The 14,906-nt window shown below is 46.4% G+C and overlaps 1 long non-coding RNA gene across 2 annotated transcripts in view; it reads left to right on the plus strand.

The window, feature by feature from the left end:
* Positions 1–14,906, plus strand: part of LOC135827523 (uncharacterized) — a 154,299-nt gene that overhangs the window by 104,966 nt on the left and 34,427 nt on the right. The window contains exon 3 of one of the 2 annotated variants that reach the window (XR_010555478.1): positions 13,592–13,690. The exons of the other annotated variant lie outside the window; for it this stretch is intronic. This is a non-coding gene — a long non-coding RNA (uncharacterized LOC135827523). The remainder of the gene's footprint in view (positions 1–13,591; positions 13,691–14,906) is intronic. 2 annotated transcript variants of the gene reach the window in all.

Genomic DNA, 14,906 nt, shown 5'->3' on the forward strand with positions numbered 1-14,906 from the left:
GCTGTGGTAGATTGCATCCGCTTCGCCACATTCATGTCACCGCCAGTGAGGACCCTGCTCAGGGAGCTGTTCTTTGAGTGCGCCCGCTTCAATTTCACCATCACTGCTGTTCACGTTGCTGGCCAGTCTAACTGCATTGCAAATTTGCTGCCTCGTTTCCACATGGAGGAATTTCGGGGTGTCGCCGCAGCTGCTCAAGCACAATCAGACTGAGCAGTGCTGCAATTCCAGTCGATGTAGTAAGGCCTTCACATACAGGTACGGATTGTCATTGCAAATTTGCTGTGCTGAGAACCTGCGTTGGATTTTATCCATCATGCCTACGTTTATCCACCTCATGCCTTAACCCTTTGCATGCTGGGCCCCTTTTCTCCAATGGGCCGGCTGTCCAGCGCACTGACTCTCTTGGTGAAGTTTGCGCGCACAGGTCCGAAAGAAATTTATTCTCATTTCACTCCACCTTGACGGATTTCATCATCCTGGGCTTGTTGGAAAGATCAGGAGCAAGCGAATACATCATGGTAGTCCTCAGCAACATAGACACACCAGACATAGACACACTACTCCATCGTGCCTCGGAACGGCACAACAACTCAATTTCACGTTCTTGGTCGGCATCTTGCCAAAATTCAACCGATTTTCACAATTCAAACTGCATGGCGAAGTTGATATCCCAGCGCTTCATTTGATGCCTATTAAGCATGCGACGTGCCATACATAGACACTTAGTCACTTCCACCTCCTCTCCAAACTAATCCACCATCCCTCGGAACGCCACAACAACTCAATTTTACGTTCTTGTTCGCCATCTTGCCAAATTCAACAGAGTTTCACGATTCAAACTGCACTGTGAAGCAGAGATCCCAGCGCTTCATTTGATACCTATCAAGCATGATATGTGCCAAAGGGAAATCCCCTAGTACGTTCCAAAAAATTGAAAAGTCATGAACAAAAATTTCCCTTTCGCTCTGAAAAGATGAGCTCAAGACCTTTCCAACGGTTTATTGATTGTTGCTATGCGTTTATGTCTCACGGAGTTACGATAGTTTGTACACTGGTCTAAGCACTGTAATATAAAGCGCGAATTTTCATAGTTTCAGAGCGCATATACCGTAAAGTCGCGGATAAAAGCCGGGTTTGCATACAAGCACATCGCGGATAGAAGCCTGAAAATCAAACGAGTCAAATGCATACAAGCCTATCGCGCATAGAAGCCTGGCTTCTATGCAAGCGCGGATCGGGTAGGTCAAGAGTGCATGCACGATGTACGTTGCATAGTAAAACTGACGACGGTAGTCAGTGGTAGATGTACGCGTGTCGCGTATATCAGTGGTGCATATAAGCATGGTTTTCATACAAGCCTGGTTTTCATTATAGCCTGATGCAGAAAGCGACTTATATGCTTATAAGCCCGGCTTTTATCCGCGACTTTACGGTATGCGCTTCTGGCTTGAAAAGGAATAATAACTTGTTCTTAGCTCTCGCGCATTGGTGGTGAACGCTTGCTGGGGTGCCGTATACTGGTTTTATGGGAACAGCTTCCTCAACTAGTTGTTTTGCTTCTACTATCTCTGCTTAAAATTGCGTACTATTGGTCGGCTGTGCTCGGATGTGAAACGGCACAGATCGTGGCTTGAAGAACATTGGTTTTGAGTCATCTACATGCAGGGTCTCTTGAACACCTTTCATTTGACCCATTGACGATTGCTCGAGTAATGCAGGGACTTCTTTCTTGATTGTATCTGTACCCAGGATGCGGTGAACACTTTCCGCAAACATTTGTTTCCAAGGTAGTGTGAAACATTCAGTTAATCTCTACCCAAAAAGGAGGGACCGTCGTTTTCAACCACCCGTATTAGGACATTCTCGGTATTCCTGGCAATCGTAACTGACATTGTAGTTTCCCCAATACATTCGATCTTAGTACCGGAAAACCCTTTTAGCAGAACCGTTGATTTCTGCAATGTACGCTTATCACCAGCACATTTTTTGAAATCACTTTTCGTCAAAATTGACACATCGCTGCCTGTGTCTAATTCCATTTCGACAACTAAACCATTCATAGTGACCGGTTCAAACAGTGGACCATTAGAACCCTGTTACTCCACCACTATGTACTCTATCTCTTCCAGCTAGCACTCCAGCACACTCGCGCATGCACTGAGCCACAACTATCAACAAGGAATCAAGAGAGTTGAAATATTGAAATAGTGGTAAAGTTGGGAGAAAAGGAAACTGTTCTTTTTCCACGAGATCCAAGATCCATCAAGAAAAAGGACATGCACAAAATGGCGACCATGTCGTCCATTGACGCGTAATCATGGTAATCACAAACTAGTGCAGCGACCAAAGAAAAGACACAAGTGAAGAAGAAGACACAGCGCTGCAGCAAGAAGATCGGATCGCTGCAGTCGCTAAAATGCACTAGCCTACTGACTGTAGTTCACGTGAGCATGCAGTCACGTGGTCATAAACAGAGTGCGTACACACTCACGTCATACCGATACGTCATACATGACAAAAGAAAAGAAAGGAAAGTCACGCGCGAGTCAAACAAATCAAAGAGCGCGAGACTACGTACTGCAAATACTACGAAGAATTTGTTTGAGAACAAATGCACAAGACGAGGAATTTGTTTGAGAACAATTGGACAAGAATATATATCTCTTCGAAACTAGAATGGAGTCCGTGATGAGAATTCCAACGAGCCTGGACGCAGCTACAAAGTAAGAATACAATCAAATAACTAATATCGTCAGAACTATTGTAACAATACAAGCAGTCGATTTACCACAGTGTTATCTTTATATTTACAACCCTTTTCAGTAGACTGAGATACATTGCACACGTGAAACAACGGTACACTCTCACCAGTATCATCATCATCATCATCATCATCGTACGTCGTGTCGTCATCCAACTGTTGGGTATCTTGTGGGCGTTTCTTTGACTGGCAAACGCGCTCCAGATGCCGCATGCTCTTGAAGAAACGGCACTTCGTAGACTTGTGGGTACACCCGTCCGCCAAGTGACTCTCTGAACCACACCGGTAAAACGTTTTCTTTACACCAGATATGCCATGACTTGTCGACCTTGCTGGTGTGCGGTTTCGAGTACAAGTGGCAGTAGAGGTACGCCTCGACCTCGAGTCTGACGACTTGACAGCATTTAGAGACATAGTGTGAGTACGCATCTCTGCAGCAAACTTTGCCGCACTCTTCTCACTCAGAGAAATCTTACTGATTTTCTGAAATGTGTCGCCATCTCCGTCTGGCTTCGCCAGAATTAATCGTTGCACTGCAACACTCCGCAAACCACTGATGAACTGGTCCGATAGTGCTCTATCCAAATGGCTCTCACTCTTGCAGTCTCCAGCACTGCACTGCAGTCGATGCGAAAAATCAGTCACTGACTCGGTCGGAAGTTGATTACAGTTCCTGAAAGCGTGTGTCACGCTCCATCGTGATGTTTGAACCTTGTAATGATCCGTCAGTTTTCCCCCGATCTCCTGATACTTCAAATCACTCGGAGCTTTAGGTAAACAAAGAGTCTTCAGTGTGGAGTAAACCGTTTTACTCAGACGAGAGATAAGATAAGCTGATACCCGTTTTTCACAACGAGTCTTTTCAGCCGTACTGCCATTCGCCGCCAGAACTCCGATTTCGTTTGCACAAAAGAAAAAAATCCAGTTTCTCTCGCCATTCATCAAAATCTCCGCTGTCAAATGGCTCTATCATGGCCTTGGCCTTGGCATTGGAAACAATTCGTAACTATCATGACTGTAGCACCAGAACAACTCCATTAATAATAATAATATTTTTGTCGCCATTGTTGTGTCCACGCTCACACAAAGTACTCTTTAAGTTCACCAAGAGGAAAGACCATGTTTTTCTTACGCATACGCATTAGGCTGTCGAAGTGCCTACGTCACACTGCCTGAAAACTCATAGTTACACGAAGTTACAAGGCCAAGTGGTGACAAACAAAAGTCGCGTCACCTGCACTTGTCACCTGCACGGCATCACTTTGACAGGGGCGCGCTAGTGCAAGATCGCGAATTCAAATTTTGTTTTACTAAGAAGTTTCTCATTCGCTCTCTAGCCATCGTGCAGTGTTTTCCTGCTGAGTGTTCACCAGCACCTGAGAGATAGGAGTTCTGGTTTTCGCTTGCCGCTGGACAAGGAACCGAACCCGGAGTTGGTAGGTCTCAGAACTAAAAGAAATCAGCAATCCCTGCGATAGAAGTAACGGAGACACCCATCATTGCTTCTTGGCCGGCGACTACATGTAAAGCCGGATGACAGTACAGGCACAGCAGTGTCCAAGCAAAAATTCAGCTACAGGTTCTCCTTCTTGCTAAAGCGAAAACTACAAGCTCGACGACAAGTAGCAGTTAATTTGAAATAAAATAATCTCGTTCGCGCGCTCCTCGGTCAAAAATGATGCTGTAGCTGTGTTCATTGCATGCTGCTGGCACTGGACACACGACAAATGCTGGTTTCGCGACTTTCGTTTGTCACCACTTGGCACAGTAACTACGCATTGTCAAGAAGCTGTGACGTCAGACTTCAACGGCCTATATGCCATGTGAACATGTAGTCATCATATAATAACTACACTACATAGCAGGAGCACTACGTGTTGGTCACAGCTTGCTTCCCCTGGGGCAAGGAATGGTGCCAGCTTCGTATCACAATGCACTGTGACAACAAGGCTGTGGTAGATTGCATCCGCTCCGCCACATTCATGTCACCGCCAGTGATGACCCTTCTCAGAACCTGCGTTGGATTTTATCTATCTGCATACCTACATTTATCCACCTCGTGCCTTAACCTTTTCCATGCTGAGCCCCTTTTCTCCAATAGGCCGGCTGTCCAACGCACTGACTCTCCTGTTGAAGTTTGAGCGCAAAGCTCCGAAAGAAATTTATTCTCATTTTACTCCACCTCGACGGATTTTCATCATCCTGGGCTCGTTGGAAAGATTAGGACCAAGCGATTACATCATGGTAGCCATCGGCGACATAGACACACCAGGACCATTTCTACCCCCTCTCCAAACTACTTAACAGTCCCTCGGAACGCCACAACAACTCAATTTCTTTTTCTTTTTCGTCATCTTGCAAATTTAACCAAGTTTCATGATTCAAACTGCACTGCAAAGCTGAGAACCCAGCGCTTCATTTGAAGCCTATCAAGCATGAGACGTGCCAAAGGAAAACACATAGTACGCTCCAAAAACACTGCGAAGTTATGCACAAAAAAATTCCCGTTCGCTCTGGCGAGTGATTTCCGTGTTCATCTTGTCACCACTCAGTGAATCTGTATCCTACGGCAAAGAACATTATATCACCAAAAAGATGGGCTCAAGACCTTTCCAACGGTTTGGTGACTGTTGCGGTGCATATGTGTCTCATGGAGTTACGATAGTTTGAACACTGGTCTAAGCACTGCAACGTAATACGCGAATTTTCATAGGTCAGAGTGCATATATGCAGTCCTGGCTCGAAAAGGAATAATAACTTGTTCTTAGCTCTCGTGCATTGGTGGTGAACACTTGCTGTGGTGTCGTGTACTGGTTTTCTGGGAACAGCTTCCTTCAACTAGTTGCTTAGCTGCTACTATCTCTGTTTGAAATTGTCTACTATTGGTCGGCTGTTTGCGACGCCATTCAGTAGTCATTGCACCCGGTTGCTGGTACTATTGCCGCTCAAGCATGAACGATTGCTTTGGCCGTTTGCAACGCCAATTGGTTCACCCTGGTTGGCTGTTTGCAACATTGATCAGGAACCTTTGCATCCGGTCGCGGGTACTGTTGCGGCTCACTCATGAGTGATCACTTTGGCTGTTTGCAGAGTGTATAGGAAAGAAGCTATACACAGAGTCAATCGGTTCGGTGGTGGCCGATTGGCTCTGCGCTGCTCCTGCTTGCACCTGAGGTATGGGTGGTCCTTGCCACACTGGCTGCAGGTATGGGAGAAACGGCACGACGACGAAGAAAAGCGACGTCTATTTAAGTTGTAGCAGATTTCTTGGCAGTCGCTGGTGCGAGTGCGACCACTGGAGGTAAGTGCTGCTGGCTTGGGGTATTGGGCTTGGAGACGAAAAGGACACGGACCCGCCCCAGGATGGACCGTCGGCCATTGAGCGCATGTTGGGCACGTATGCCCTGTGAACTTGAGTGTGAAGGCTATCTGCTACAGGTTAACGTCGACGGTGTCCAACCTCTTCAGGTCTGGTGACTGGGCCGCGGGCATCCGCAGCTGGCGGTCGTATTATAGCCACGCACTTGGGGAGAACTGGTGGTTAGCAGTCACTATCAACCTTCATCATTTTGCGAGAACTGTGGAAATACGTCCAGTGAGAAGGCAGATTTTGAATGTGCTTCTGGTGGAGTAATATAAAGCTAAACAAACAAACAAACAAACTGAGGGTACGCAAACAGTTCAGCAGTGCAATGTGGGGCAGCAGCCGTGATAACAAACATGTATGTGGTACAGGCCTCGAGCCAGGTAGCTATATCGTGAACCTTGCGACACACCTGCTTCGCGTCATCTCACTCAACGATATGAGCCCGGATCAGCGAAAACCATCACTTGTGTTTGATATCAAGTTGATCAAAAAGTGACGTTGAAGTCGAGCGAAAGAAAAGTCGCGGACATAACAACCACCCATCACCTTTCTGTCTTTCTTGTCACTGGTCTTTCTTTCCACCTGACAAGCCCGTGTTTGTTTGTTTGTCAGTGACTAGCTAGCTAGGCAAGCCTAGCTAGCTAGGCAAGCCCCAGGAGACATGGCTGGGAAACCCCACGTACCTGAGCTTGGCTCGCGAATAGGTACGATCGCGGGGCGCGAACATCGCACGCGCATCGATCGTAGTTGACACCAATCACGACACGACATTTTTTGGTGATGACTGGGATGGCGATTGCTCATCAAGGGAGTCAGGTGAAAGCCGCGGAGCTCCAGAAGACGACTCTCTCCTGCTGCAAAGCGACTCGGCGAGGCTGCAGACTTTGTGTAGAAGAAAGCAGCGCTGATGAGAATGCCGACGACTCGAGAGGATATTGTTGAGCGATGAATGACTCCTTCACTAGTAAGTTTGTCGGATATCGACAGGGACGATGCAGAACAAAGGCGTCTCGATTCACGACTGGAAGAGCAACGAGAGCTACTGCCAGACAAGATCTGCTCCGTTGGCTTGGACGCTGAGCACCTTGAAACATTTATTTGGTCCATGCAGCAGCTCCCAAAAAAATTCCAAAAAAAATGTCCCAGTAGGGTCAGCTCAGGTAACCGTTGAATGTATCTGCACCTAGTACGTACCTCATGCTCATGAGCCTGTGTGCTAAGTAGTCACAGCTACTGTGATTGCACTCCGTGTGTGCATATATGTTTTCATGGAAGTGAAGGGCTTGGAGATCATCAGTACAGAGGCTGTTGTGGATGCAATATCAGCCCCTGGAATTTGGCCATATGCCATTAGCTGCCCAATAGTCAGTGAAGCAAATGATTTACTTGGACAAGCCAGTGTTTGAGTACACTCTTAAAGACTATAAAATTCCTCCTTGTTAGGCGGCTGAGTGATGGCAATGCCTAACAGGATCAGACAAATACCAACGCTCATACTTGCATCTTACACAGATAATACCACTTCCAACATTTGTACAGCGATGTGGTGCACCGCATTGTTTGGTAACTTACGGTGCTGTGATTGATCTAAAATTTCTTGAGACTGGTTATCAGTAGTTGTGGATCAATTTGGAGCACAAAAATATTTTTTGAAAATTTTGCACATGTGGTGATTTTTGCTGATCCAGGCTCCTAATTAGCTGGCTATCGTTTTTCGGGCTATGCGCCAGCCAGATTGTTCGGGGGGGGGGGGGTGGGGGGTGGGGGGTGGGGGTGTGATGGAAGATATCAGTAAACAAACTTGAAATATCTACGAACGCCCCTCGCAAGATACATTCTTGCACAGCCTTGAGCAAAGCTGGTGCAGGTGGCTGAATGGGGCGGGTTGCAAGAGCGTGGGCCTTGGGCTGGCGTAGCGGCGGCAGCAGTTGCATTGCCTTGGCCTTGCGTGAGGTGCAACATATAGTACTCTCAGCAATAGGGGCCGAAAAAGCCGACTGTACCTCGTCCCATACGAGAGCGCGGAGGTCCATTGAGCCCGCGTCACCTGACCTAATCGAGGAGAAATTTGTTCCGGTCGGGCTCCTGGGCTCGCGAGCCGTGTCCACACTGTCATGTTGCTGGTTTTCGAGGCCAGAGCAGACCTCATTACCATGGGATAGCTATGACAGCTAACGGTCTTGTAAAAATATAAATACTTTTATTTCCTTTCGGGTTCAAGCCGCACTGGTAAAGCTCGCCGCGGAGGGCTTGGCAAGTCATTGCCTTCACAGTCTCTACAGTCAGGTCAGGTATGCTGAAGAAATACAGTGTCGAGGTGACATTCCGGCTGCCAGCAATGTTACGAAAGGAAAAGGAAAACTAAAAAGAATCACTGCTGAAGCATGATCTGTTGTCTGCAGGAACACAATGGGGCAAGCAAGATATGTTTTCTTTTCAGGAAAACAGGCTGGGTATCATTTGTAATTACGCAGCAAAGACAAGCACATAACGTCAGGCTTGATTGCAGTACAAAGCTAACGAGTACTAGCACAGCTTTTATGTAGTTACCCTATATTCTCAATTTATTCCCGTAGCTATGCAAAAGACGTTACTTCAGTAACGTCCGGCGCTAGCAAGGGTCCACACAGCTTTAATTCCGTTTTTGTGTGCTTGTGCCGTCGGCATACCTGGCGCTATCCCGTGCCTGTCCCGTACCGTACCATCAAAGACAGCTGGCCACAATATTCAAACAGGGCTTTCAAATGCAAGATCGTAATGTGAATCAATTGGGAAGAATGAGTAGGTATGCGCAGTGTATCGGGGGGAATACATGCAGGGCGATAGTGTGGTTTCGAATCCCAGGTTATGTTCTGAAAAAAAATAGGAGAAATGAAAAATGTATAACATCCCTATGCTTTTTTTGCCTAGGTCATCAATGTGGTAGACGGTGTTGTATTACCCTCGAATGCAAAGAGAAAATTTATTTATTTCGCTCAGGGTCCTACCGTTTGCCTTTTTGCCTAGCTCATCAAGCATGCTATTCGAACAGATAGAACCTTTTGCAGTACAATGATGTAGCCGATCAATTCGTCGTGGTATGGTTGGGAATTGTAGCCGTCATGGTGAACGTAAAACACTATTTACATACAAGTACAAAAACTCAAGGAGCAAAAGTCTCTCTGTCCCATTCACTGCCACATACCAACTAAATGCAAAAACATGCACTTCACACGAGCTGACTTGCACGCATGGCCCTTTTCACGAACCCAGAAAAAAGATTTGTCTATTATAACGCATGTGTGAAGTCACTAGATTACACCCGCACCAGAGATGAAAGGCGATCGAGCTGTCGAGGAAGAAGCCTAGAAGGGCAAGCGGAAAAGATACCTGGCGCTATCCCGTGCCTGTCCCGTAACGTACCATCAACAGGGGCGTCACAGGGCGGCTGTGAGTGGCATGACGGGGTTGGGGGTGTCCCCTGAGAAAAAATAAGGATTTTTTGGCTAACAGGGAACGTTTTAGTACTCTACAGCCGCAAAGGAGGGTTCCCCTAGCACTTATTCGACAACCCCACTGCAGCTCCAAAAACAAACTTCTCATGTATTTTTTGGTATTTTCTGTACATTGTAGGTAGCCAAGCAAGGCAAAAGGAACCCATTGCTAGGGGTGCGCGGATTATGCTCGCACGCACCCGACTTTATGCTTTCGCGCATTTCCCGCGGAACTTCGAAAGTATTCTCCCAAAACATCGAAAAATTCTCCGGAATTCCCCCCCCCCCCAAAAAAAACCCCAGCACGAACCGTGCCTTGCGCATGCTCGTTAGTATGCAAAATGGACGGTCAGGCACGTGATCACTGCATGCAGGATGTACAGTACATCATACTAGATCTACATGACTGTCCGGGTGTTTCTGCATGTACATGTACATGTACGTGCGTCCATGGATGCGCGCTTGTTCTCTGGCAGGTCAAAATTGACAGAATTCCCTCAAAACTCTTCTGAAGGTCAATGGATCTGGCAAAAGATCGATAGAATTCCCCTAAAATTCCCAAAATTTTCTCAACGATAGTATTCCCAAATTATTCCGGGAATAATCCGCGCACCCCTACACATTGCCCTCGAAAAAATCGCAAAATCCAAAGTACAAGCGTGCTGCCCGTTCTAGCACCAGCCGCTGTGCAAACACGTATGTTATGTTCTGCAAAAGTCAGCAGCGTCGCATGCACCATGTACACGGCCGGCCTGGACAGTCGCGAAGTAATATTTTGGTTGTTTTTAGAGAGAGAAGAAGATCCTTTTTTATTCTGTGGGATTGAAAGATCTGCCAGTGGATCGGAGAGCTACAACACTGGAAGCAGAAGAAAGGGCTTGCGGAATCTTCTCTGTCTTCGTGGCAACAGGACTTTAGTTTGCGAGAGACTTTCGTCCTGTCGTCGCGGACGCAATTCTTGCTGCTGCTACCAAAAAACTCGGAGGACGAAACGATCGTAAATCGTTGGGTGAAGCGGGTCGTGTCGGTGAACAGCTGTAGAATATTTAGCCGCCGTGGAGCAGCAGTCCAAATACTTTTCTAGTTCGGAGAATGAAGCGATTCCCTTTCCCATTGACAAGCGCGGCTTTCGCGGGTGTAAAGCATTTTCGCATCAGCTTGCAGTGGATCGTCAGGAGCCAGAGGTACTACAAGCAGGTAGGTGTCGTTGTGGAAAGAATATAATTATGTTGTAGCTGACAAGTGACATACATGTAGTGCCTCTTGACCGTGCTGATCGCCATTATTTTTAACACCGTAGATCTTGGAAATTTTTAGTTCTAGACCCAGTGATCGCCGCCAGCTCAGCTCCGTTTCCGTCAAGTTTTCAGTGAATGCGTCCGTGAGGAATCCATCGTCTGGTTGTCTCTACCCGTGACTCCAACTGCCTATCGTAATGGATAGCCGCCTGGAGTCTTGGGTAATAACTAACTGCTAGTACTAGGCATCTACGCTGTATGCTCCTCCTTGCAATGAAAGTAATTTGTTGCGATGTTTTGTACAAGTCCGAAGATCCTTGAATTTTTTATTGCTTTTTTCGATGAATTGGGCGGACCATCCTGGACGAAAAGTGGTACGACCATGGTCGTAGTGGTCGTACCGTGTGTGATGCCCTTGATCAAAGACAGCTGGCCACAATATTCAAATAGGGCTTTCAAATGCAAGATCATAACGTGAAGCAACTTGGAAGAATGAGTATGTAAGCGAAGTGTATCGGGGTAATGCGCACCGGACAATAATGCGGGTTCGAATCCTTGGTTATGTCTTGAAAAATATATAAAAAATACATAACATCTTTATACACAACATCTATACATAACATCTCTATGCTTTGTTGCCTAGGTCAGCAAGGTGGTAGACGGTGTCGTATTACCCTCGAATGCAAAGAGAAAGTTTATATAACCCAATAAATTCTGCAATCACTTTTGCCTTACTCATATTCAAACTGATTGAAACGTTTGTGCAAAACAATGATGTAACCAATCAATGGAAAAAAACATTTCCATCAGTTCCAATAACATGCATGATGAGCTAGGCAAAAAAGCATAATGTATGGCCCTGAGCTTCCAAGCTCTCTCGTTAATAATTCTTTTTTCAAACGGGTCCAAGTAACCCGCCTCCACCCCCCCCCCCCCCCCACGCCCCCCCCCCCACGCCCCCCCCCCCCTTCAGTTTCGCTGACCTGCCTGAACCGGCACTGGAGCTGATACTGCTCAAAGCCCATAACCAACTTAATTGAAGACCAACCCATCTCAGATGCTAAGTACAGTAAAACCTGTAACTAAAGACCACCGTGACTAGCGACCAGCCTGGTACTAAAGACCACTTCGCCAGGCACGGAAGGTCTCACATTCATACATGGTTGGGTGGTGCAAACCTGTAACTAAGGACCACCTGCCACTAAAGACCACTTTCTCTGGCCCCAAGGGGTGGTTGTTAGCGACAGGTTTCACTGTAGAAGGCATCAATTCCTTATGAATTCTTCATCCATAAGGATGCGGAACTCTCTGCCAGTGCCGGTGTTGCCTTTACTAACTAACGGAGCATCTCATAAGTTCGCATTTTATTTGCAAACGTAACGCATTTCGAATAGACTTTACCCCCTACCTCCCCCCCCCCCCTCTATTTGAAGGTCTTATCGCACATTTTCTGTGTAGATCTACTGTATCTGTGTCCATGCCTCATGCTATGGTATGTACATGTGTACAGCATTGGGTATGTACATGGATATGAATGTTTTGCTAGTGAAGTACTGTAGTGCATCCTGTAGTTACATTCATTACTGAAAAAAATCTTCAGATATCTTCAGATGTGACGTTAGACGTCCGTGATGATTTGTTGGCTTTCACTTGGCGTCTACTTTTCACCTATCTTTGTCACTACCTCAGTACCATTTGTGACGTGTAAGCTAGCGCAACCTATTCCTGTGTACCTCTCCTTCTCAGTGTGAATGATTTAGCACTTGTGATAGTTGTGTCTGGTAGGGTTCAGAACACCTCCATTCTGCACTATTCCCTTTTGTGTTGATATTTCACATATGTGAGTTAGTTGAGTGTTTACACCTCAGTGCGCCAATATCTTTTCTATAAAATAGCATTATTCAGCTAAACCCTTTCATTCAACAACTGCTTCTCCTCTGATGAGTTCCCCGTTATTATCTCTATGGAACGAAACAAGACTTGTCAGGAGTACTATTACTTGCTTTCGTGGAGTGTGGCTGAGGAACTGTTCGTGCTGTGATCTGCAAGCGTCGTGTGGTCTTGTCCGGTCAAATGAACAACCTATTACTATTCATTACTGAGAACAAGAACAATCAATGACGTGTAGTCATCAATGGTCATGTACACACATAAACGTACATGTAGTTCCTCCAATTCCCCCCTCCATAACAGCTGTGCATGTACAGTGTACAATGTCAATGTACTGCTGTATAAAAAAGCAGGCCAGGTACACGGTTTGATCAGGCTGGTGTGACATTTGACACCTCTGAGTAGCCTGCATGCATGCATACAGTGCAAGGGTTAGCTGATCTGCAAAGACAGGTAGATCCACACCTAAACCATGTAAACACAGTCATCTGAAGCGATCTAGCACATGCACAGCACAGTGTTGTACACTTCCAGAAAATGTGCGAACTGTCATTTTTCTATTCGAAACGAGCGCTCCCCCCACCCCCGTTTCGAAATGCCTTACGTTAGGAAAAAAAATGCGAACTTATGAGATATGTGTGTGTTTGTGTATGTATATGTGTGTGTATGTATGTGTGTGTGTGTGTGTGTGTGTGTGTGTGTGTGCGCACGCGCTTGTGTGCATGTGTGCGCATGCACATGCGCGCACATGCGTGTATGTGTGCATGTGTATGAATCTGCATGTGTATGCATGTATGTGTATGTGTTTGTGTGTGTTTGTGTGTACATGGTTTGTATTCATTAACGATGCCACTTCCAGTTTGGTGGGACACCACTCCACCTTGCAGCATCCGGAGGTCATGTGTCCGTACTAGAATGTCTGTTGAATGCTGGACATCCGTTGGAAGCGAAAGATTCGGTAAGTCAGGATATCCCTCGTGCATGCTTGTTTGTGTAGGAGCAGAAAAGAAGGATTACCGTACTTTCGCGATTAGAGCACTCTCTTGAATAGTGCTCTATGTTGAAGAGTGCCCCAGTCTCTATGAGCATGTGAAAAAAATATATAGCCCTCCCTTGGATTGTGCCCCCCCCCCCCCCCCCCCTCTCCCCCCGGCTTGTAACCAAGCGCATGTGCACGTTTTGAGTTCCAGGCCATGTGATAAGGGTCGTACTGACGTAATGTCCTGACACTTCCCGGACTTGCCATTTTGCCTCACATGTCGCTGAAAGGCAACATTTTTTTAATTCTCGACCGAACGATATGAACGAACACAATTTCCTTGGAAACTGCACACAAACCTTGCACCTAACCACATCATCCCTGCGTGATCATCTTTGCATCTCTCATACTCCCCGTCGAAAGGTCCTTGTCACGCTCAGCAGTCCACTTGTCAAAAATGGTGGCACGCACAGTGCGGAGCTTCGTGCCATGAGGAGGGCCACCATGGCCGCCTTTTCTCTTGCCAATCCTTAAGGACTAGAACTGATCTCAGAAAATTCGAAATCGGCATTCTTGCACATACTTCTCCCACGATAAGTTGAATAACTCCACTAATAACTTGTAGGTCGATTTTCACTATCTCTGACTTTCTGTTAGGCTCTATCCATAAGTAATACATTTCCTGTAGACATGACAAGCATCAACGTAAATGTACAGTGAGGGAAGCAATGTCAATTGCTAGCGAAATACACATCGCAACGCAATTCCCTCAAAGTTTATCGTAGAGCACTGGGATTTTGCAAAGACCTCTGGATTCCGGTAGCATGATTTTGGTCATAGCACCTGGCTGGCTAGGGACGCGCAAAAATGGACAAATCCCCAGCTGAAGTGCATTTTACAAGCTCATAATACAGCTTGAGATATAGCCCGACTACAGGACCTTGGGTCGCGTTCGTTCGGGTTTCTTCAAGACGACAGCTGAGAGTTTTCTGTTGCCGATAGATCTCAGTAGTATGTATAAAGCCGGTTCTGTGAGAGGTACATGATCCAGCCCGAAAAAATGGGGTTCTATTGATAGTACCCCATTTTTGGGGTAAAAACCGGGCGCTGGTTTTTACGTTAAAAATGATTTTTCGGGTGAAGGGTGGATTGTACCCCACCTTTTGAATTTGAGATCTTACGTGCCTATGTACGT

Source organism: Sycon ciliatum, chromosome 11 (genome assembly GCF_964019385.1).
Source record: "Sycon ciliatum chromosome 11, ocSycCili1.1, whole genome shotgun sequence".
Classification (NCBI taxonomy): domain Eukaryota; kingdom Metazoa; phylum Porifera; class Calcarea; order Leucosolenida; family Sycettidae; genus Sycon; species Sycon ciliatum.